This window comes from Ischnura elegans, chromosome 12, assembly GCF_921293095.1.
Source record: "Ischnura elegans chromosome 12, ioIscEleg1.1, whole genome shotgun sequence".
NCBI classification, from domain to species: domain Eukaryota; kingdom Metazoa; phylum Arthropoda; class Insecta; order Odonata; family Coenagrionidae; genus Ischnura; species Ischnura elegans.
Window position 1 is genome coordinate 285,353 of NC_060257.1, and position 8,511 is coordinate 293,863.

Here is an 8,511-nt window from a genome sequence, read left to right on the forward strand (position 1 = left end):
GGGACATTTTACGGCTCTTTAATTACGGCAGTTAAATTAACTTCCTTGCCAAAGTGCTGCACAGTCACAAGTGAGTATCAATTGAACTATGTATTGGTATATCGCTCAATCTCAGAGATCTGTCTGAACGTCAAAGCGGGAGATTCGCGGTTGCGTCGTCTAGTATGGATATCTCAACGGTCTTCGGAAGACTGACTGTGCATTTGCTGACTTTTTCATTGATTTCTAAATGAATGCTGAAAAACTAAGTTAAAAGAACTTGATATGCAACGGTAAACACCATAGCAGACCGTAAGTTGTGAATCTAAGCTAAAGCTTTGTAATTTTATGGCATGTTCTTTGTGGTTTTAGAATTTAGTCTTTTGACTTTGCCTTTGACAGTGCTTTCGTTTGTTATTCTTAGCTAGGTTTTCGCTTGGTATTTGGGCTTTGGCTTGGGCCATTGGGATTAGTCATCTTCATAGGCTTTGGACTTTTGCTTTACAAATCAGTTAATTTTCGAGACTTCACTATTTGACTCCCTACTTCAACCCTTAACCGGTGACGTGCGGTCTGAGAGGCCGTTGCGTTTCTAAAGTTATGAATATTTTCAAAATTAAGATTTCAAAATGTCTATAATTCTCGTTAGCTTCATATTTTTGCATAACAAGGACATCCCACTCTTAAAATTCAAGGTTCCTTTTATTAATTTATGTAAATTTGCAATTGAACTCGATTAGTGGTCTGTGAGACCGCACCTCACTTACTAAGAATGCATCAAGAAAAGTAATAAGCGGGATAAATTTCATGGCTACTTACTACTTAGCTTCCAACTTTAACATTTAAGGCCTTTTTTGAATCTGGCGAAATACTGATACATAAATATAATAATTATAACTCAATTAGTGTTTTTGGCATCAGTTTTTTGATCCTGCTTCAAATCACAATTTTTTTGACAAATTGGTTCGTATTGGGAGTGTAAAAGTTTTAATATCAGTTTTAAAATAGTTGAGCATTCAAAGAAAAATTAAACAAAGAAATAAAAATGGCGTAGCAATATTTTATGAATTTTTGATTTATTGCGGTCTCCCAGACCGCACGTCACTGGTAGTGTAACAAGAATTTCACGTCACTGGTTAAGGGTTAACTCTTATGTCTTCAGTAAGGAATTCAGCAAGTTTAACATCATAACTACCATACCTAAGGTTGAGCGTTTTGAAACGACAGGTATGCTGAAAATTTTAAGTACAAAATTTAATATATTTTTTTAATAAATTACTAAAAGACAACACAGTACAAATGCCAATTACTGCATAGCTATCTCACTTTCTTCCTCCTAGTCTTTCCTCATCACTCACCACTGAAAATCTGACTGAAACTTTCAGCCTAGGAAAAATGGGGAAACGGCATTGCAAATATTGCCAGGGAACTGCAAAAGGAATTTCCTTTCGTTCAAAAGAACAGGACTGATTCTGATGTATGCTGCACAGTGTGCAGATGTGAATTTTCAGTAGCTCCTGGTGGTGGGGGAGACATTTCCAACCACTTAAAGACTGAGAAACACAGAAATACAGTAGGGTAGACTGGGGCAATTCCAACACCTTAAGACATTTTTAACTTTATGTTTTTTACTAATTTAGCTACATCGTTCATTGAACTACTTGCAAATTAGTTCGAATTTTATACATCCGTATGATATGTCATGTTAACAAACTAATGTAATTTATGAAGTAAAAAAAGTGTTTTCTGTGACTGTTACCAGATGTCGGTATTTCCCCGGTCACTGGGGTGATTTTGACATGCCTTAGGGGTAATCCCGACAGTGGTAAAAAATAAGAAAATAATTAGATTGCTGATTGCTTATTTGTGAAAACGCTATTTACGTAATTTTTGGGCATATTGAAGAGCACGGATAAACAAATGAATACTAGAAGGTAAGAAGTAACTACTCTTTTGGAAGGAAAAAATTCGCGTGATATTTCGGCGATAGCTTCTTTTATTTAATAATAATAAAATACTTGCCTGATCTTTAAAAACGACCACCAGGACTTGAAAACCCACTAGCCCAGTCCTCGCCAGCAATTTAGGTCTCTCTATTGAAATTATGCTTAACATTTAATTTTTCAGGAAGATCATACACTAATTGCCTTAAATCAGTCAAAGTTATGCCATATAACTGGTTTGATAACTGTTTAATATGATTAGATAGTATGCTTTCCTGGTCGGGTGTGAAGTAAGATTTTCTCCCAAGGCTGGTTTGGCCATAGAGTTGGATTTCAGACGGCCATTAAGGGTGATTCTGGGAATATCTAATTCAGCCACCACCCTTTTAACAGTTCCTCCACTTTGCACCAACTCAAACGCCTTTTTATAAGTCTCCTTATTCCATTTCCCCCTCTCCGTGGTCTGTTTCCTCAATCTCACCATCTGGAGGTCATTTAAAATAAACAATAAGGCCCTAACAGTCTCATGCAAAAGTATAGAATAAATGGGGAAATACTGACACCCTGTTGGTATTTCCCCCTCATAGGATGTCGGCATTACCCCGAAAGAACAATATGGTGGTTACAAAACCCTGGAGACTACTCTGAACGTTGAAGTTTAACAAGAGATATACCAAAATGTTAGTTATATTACGTAATTTTTAATAATCTAAGAGCTATAACAATGACACGTGCTGTTAAAGTGCTACATTGATTTGTATGGGAGTCAATTTTTAGATGAAAAACTATGAAAATGAATTATGCTTCACCATAAAACAACTTGTTTGCTCAGACGACAGGAGCATACCAAGCACTAATTGCAGTGTCGTCCGCAATGCATCAGCACTAAAAAGCAGCGCCTGGCCCTCTAAATACGACCGCAAAGTAGGGTGTCGTGATTGCCCCGGTCTACCCTAACAGCAGCTTCCTCTTCATCAGTTCTAACAAATTTATTTCGAAATACAGAAGCAGGAAAGGAGGAACTACAAACAGCAGCTGCTGAAGGAGAAGCAATGGCATTTCATACTCTCAATCACAATCACAGTTTCCGTTCTATGGATTGCACTTCAAAGCTTGAGCAAAAGTTATTTAATGGCAAGTTTGCACGTGCTAGAACTAAAGCTGAGGCTATTGTTACAAATGTTTTTCCTCCTTTTGCCATGGAACCACTGCAAAAGGAACTTAAAGAATCAGAGTTCATTGCTATTTTAGCTGATGCCTCAAACCACAAGGCTTTAAAAATTGTGAGAATAATTGTGCGGTTCTTCCTACCGTCAAGTGGATTGCAAACAAAGTCATTAGAATTGCAGGGCTTGCCAGGAGAAACAGCAGAACTACAATTCCAATACATTGGAGAAACATTCCATATCAGATAAAGTGGTAGCATTGTGTGCAGGGTTGATAACAATCATGATTTTTTTTTTTAATCATTTTTGTTGATTTTTTTTATTTAAATCTGATTTTATTGATTTAAATGAGATTTTTATGATTCTCCATTCATCAAAAATTCAGTTATTTGCAAAACTAACTATTTGGGCAGCATATTGTAGAATGATCGTTTGCAGAGACAATACGAGGCAACATACTCTAAACTTAATACAACACTTAGTCAATCAGGGGACAGAACTATGGAAATGCCAATGGTATCAAATTAAAAATTACACCAGCATAATATAAAATTGCCATTGGAAGTATCAAATGTGCGATATTATGCGGTTCTAAAGCATATGAAGTTTAGAAAAATTCTGTAATTGCAACTTTGTATGGTGCCTACGCTTAGAAGTTAAATCAGAAAACAATTTTTTTCAACGGATACACTAGTCTTCTAACCAAGGCCATTTTTTTTATTGTTCATGTTATATGCATTCCTACAGTATCATTTCTATTTAAGAGCCACCATTGTGCTGATAACTGTCGATTCATTGTATTAATTAAGAAATAAAAATCAAAATTATACACTTACAGCTTCCTTTTCTTGACTCTTTAAAAATCAAACATATATATCACATTATGATTTAAATCACCTGATTTTTTAAAATAAAAATCAAGTAATTTAAATCGTGATTTAAATCAATCAACCCTGATTGTGTGCTGACAACACGAACACAAATTTTGGTGGGGCACAAAGAAGAAGAAGAAACAATGTTTTCACAAAGTTAGCACATTCGTTAAGACAGAATATACAGTAGTACAAAATTTTATCGATTCCAATCCCGATTCCGATTCTGACATTTCGATTCCGGTTCTACCGATACCGATTCCATCGATTCTGATGCCATAGGCTCCAAGAAAAATATGACTTAATTCCAGGCAGCAAGAAAACCACTTTTAAAAATATTACTCTGTGAAAGAGTCAGTTGACAAAAGCATCTTTCATATCATCACTATGTAATTAAAATATAATAGCTATATTTCAAAACAGAACATACCTGAAAAGTGGTGTTACATGATAGGTATTACTTTAGAATATTGGCACACATAATATATCGACCATATATATGTATCCAAACTACAAGGGAGAGCCCTGAGTACAGAAATTTTCATAGCTGTAATAAAGATTACGTACTACATATATGAATAGTGTAATATTCGGCCCTTTCAAATTCTCAAGCAGAAAAACCAATTATTCTACATCGTGAAAAATCGACCTCAGGTACCGAGCCTTAGAGTTCCGCGGCGTGTAGCTGAGCTTTTACGCGCGATTGAAAAATCGCTCTTATTTCCTTCGTCGCAGACTTTTTTTTCCAAGATTTCTAATTATTACTTTTTAGAAATCTCTACTTTATAATTTGGTTCAAATTTTCCGAGTTATATTTTCCGTAAACGAAAGATAATGTCTACTTTATGTCAAATTACACGTGAAACATGGGTCGGCCATTTTGCGTCGTAAAAGCAGACAGATGAGAGCCAAAATCTTCAAAAGTCATTGAAAGTATAGGCAAAGCACCAGTTCAAAGGAATATTGCGTTTTATATTCCATAAAACTCATACCAATGCAAAACCACTAGGATAAATTCAAAGATTTTTTGAGGAAAAACGATATCTCGCGTGGCATTGAAAAATTGGTCATGTTTGGGCCTCTGTATCTCACTAAAGGTTCGTATATGTGTAAAACGGCATATAAATATATATGTGGTAATGATTTATGATTACTTACACTAAGTTTCAAGTCTCTATCCCCAAAAAGGTCATTTTGGACTTTCTTCCAGCTTTTTCTGATTTCGGACCAGTGTGCGCCGGGTAGGAAGACGATCGGCCGCCGCGGCTGGCGTAAAGGTAATCGACGCCCACGTCGACAACTATGGTGTATTCGGCAAGCTGAAACTACCAGGCCAAGGCATTAGAATGACTTATCGGCTATAAAAACTGTATTATTACATGAGTTTCATGATAGCGATTCCTGTCGGCAGATTGCTGGACCTACTAGCCTCGAAAGCTCTGTAACCTTAACTACTCGAATCGACATTTGTAATGCTACTCGAAACGCTCGAGTCGAGTACCAACTACTCAATCGACTTGAATTTTCGAGTACTCGCACATCCTTAGAAGATATGTGTTTTGTCATTACGATTACGTGGTGCGAAAATTCAAATGACTGTTGGAAACGCGGTTGTATATTTTGTTGTTTGAAGTACTACTGGAATCGGAATCGATTTTTCACCTTGGCAAGTACTCGTTTTCGATTCCGGTTCTTGGTCGAGAATCGAGGAATCAAACCGACCCATCACTAAAGTAAACCTTTCGTGACGATTTCGCATTTCATTGCGGCCGTAGCTACTATATGTCCATGTGCCTGTGCGGTTCGTGTTTACAACCACTGCCTTTACCGCCTTCACAGAACAAGAATGTGCAATAGTTATGCATTTGTTTCTGAAAAGGCACAATAATCAATGGCTTTAAACCAGAAGCGCCAGCATTACTGCATTTGATCGAAATCCAGCGACTCAGCATCGAAAGTGCGATCAATTTATGGAGGAATATCTTCAATTTGCCAGGGTAAGTAGGATCGATAAATTACGTCACATAATATTTCGCAATTATTTCCGCGATATTTTCTTTATTAAAAATAATTTTACGTTGAACAGAGAGGAGATGGATCAAGTAGAAAGATGAGGATCAATCCTGCGGCAGATAAGAAGCCATCAAAGACGGAGTTTCGATGCCAATTTAAAAATAGACATTGCAGAATGCACCGTAAATCATAGCAAAGTCAAAAGTGTGTAAATCCTACTTTGTCTGATTGGAGCGCAGTGGAAGCGTGCTGGGCCCATAACCTGTTATGAGGAGTTATGGCAGTGGTAATAAGATTCACACAGCGTTAGTTCAACAAGATATATTCGGATATAAACGGATACAACTCAATGGTACATTAGGCGCGAACACACAGAGAGACCACTAGCGTGCACCGGAAGTGCGCGCGCACACAATCGACAATCATCCAATACAATCGATAGTATCGAACAATCGATACAGGATCATAGCAGACAGACATAAGGAAACTATTGAGCACACCCTTCAACACTCCCCTTTGCTCATAGTTGCAGCCCCAATTCTTTAGTGAACTTCTGAGTCTTTATACGGTTTAATCCCTTGGTTAAAATGTCAGCTACATTTTCAGAGCTTGGGATGTGCACATAAACTATTAAACCCTTGGATACACAGTCTTTGACATAAAAGTAACGCACTTGGACATGCTTTGAACTTTCGGCAACAACCTCGTCTTTGGACCATGAAATGGCTCCCAGGTTATCGCAAAAAATCTTACATGGTTGAGGACAGTAAAAGGATTGCCCTAATTCCTTCAACAAGGATGATACCCATACAACCTCTCTAGCTGCTTCCTGCATTGCAACAAATTCTGCCTCACTCCTTTCCATAATTCCAAGGGAATTTTGTTCTCAATTGCAGACGATGGACGCAAATTTCTGATATGACATGCTGAACTTATTGCTTCAGCCCACAAGAAAACAGGAAGCCCTACTTGAATAAGCAAACACCTTGCCATTTCCACTAGTGTTCTATTGGCACGTTCAGACACACCATTTTGCTCGGGGTTTCTAGGCACACTTTTCCGATGCAGAATACCCTCAGCCTTCAAATAATTCTCAAACTCAACACTTGTGTATTCGCCACCATTGTCTGATTGAAAAGCACTTATTTTCACCTGATGCTGGGCCCATAACATTGGATTCATTTGCCTATCCGAATCCAGCAACTCATCTTGATCCGCCATGGTCTCGCCTTTTCTATTATGTCCAATTTACCGAATCACTAACGTCTATCACCACACAGCACGATCCCTGGGCCCATAACCTGTTATAAGGAGTTATGGCAGTGGTAATAAGATTCACACAGCGTTAGTTCAACAAGATATATTCGGATATAAACGGATACAACTCAATGGTACATTAGGCGCGAACACACAGAGAGAACACTAGCGTGCACCGGAAGTGCGCGCGCACACAATCGACAAACATCCAATACAATCGATAGTATCGAACAATCGATACAGGATCATAGCAGACAGACATTAAGAAACTATTGAGCACACCCTTCAACACATATGACGGCTGAAAAATTTGGCGTGGAAAGAAAGTCTTTGGAAAGATTGCAAAGCACTAATACATCGTGGAAGTCATTTCAGGGGTCTCGATGCGGCAGATTCATAGAATTAGAGGAAAATATCGTCGAATTTGTGCGCAAATGCAGAGCAGAAACTCTTTGTGTAACTTATGCAATGATTCGCAACGAGGCATTGAAAATTGATAACATATTTTTTCGGTGTTTATGTTTGTTGGAAAAAGTTTATTTCTTAATTTTATTACTTTGATATTTGTAAGTCCTGTAGTTTAATTATTTTGCTTAGCAGGCATTAGATGGCAATATTTTTATAATATTTATAATTTATTTAACACAATTTTATTTAGATTTCCTAAATTATTCTAGTCACTTGGATTTGACATGACTTGATGGGTGTGTTACACTGGGTCTAAGGAAGTTTCAGGGCCAAATGCAATACTCTTTATGGGCTTTATGTTAAAGCTTATATATTTACATTGTCTGTAGTCATTTGGAAGTCAAAAATATTAATAATTTGTGAATGTTTAAAAAAATACAATAGCCTTGGATAGTTGAAAAATTTTCTCATTACTTCATTACATCTGGTTAAGGAACTATAAATTACTGATACATGCAATGGATAACAACATATTTTAGGAATAGTTATTTTGTTGTGATGGAAAATGTGTAAACAGATTTGTTCTTATTATTCACAGAAAAAAATAGTTTTTATTGACTCTAGAATCTTAACTTGCTAACCACAGAAAAACTGCCTTCCTTTGCATTTTTAAATTTTTCCCAAAACTGGGGTCTCAAAATTAGGGGAGGGGACAATATTCAGAGGGGGACTATATTCGGAGATATACGGTATATGTTCACTAATGCATGCATATTTGTTTAAACACATAAATATAACAGTTTAAAAGAAAGTAGTGCCTTTCAATTCCAAAGGATATGAAAAAATGGTTCCGATCACTGAAACCTCTCCATA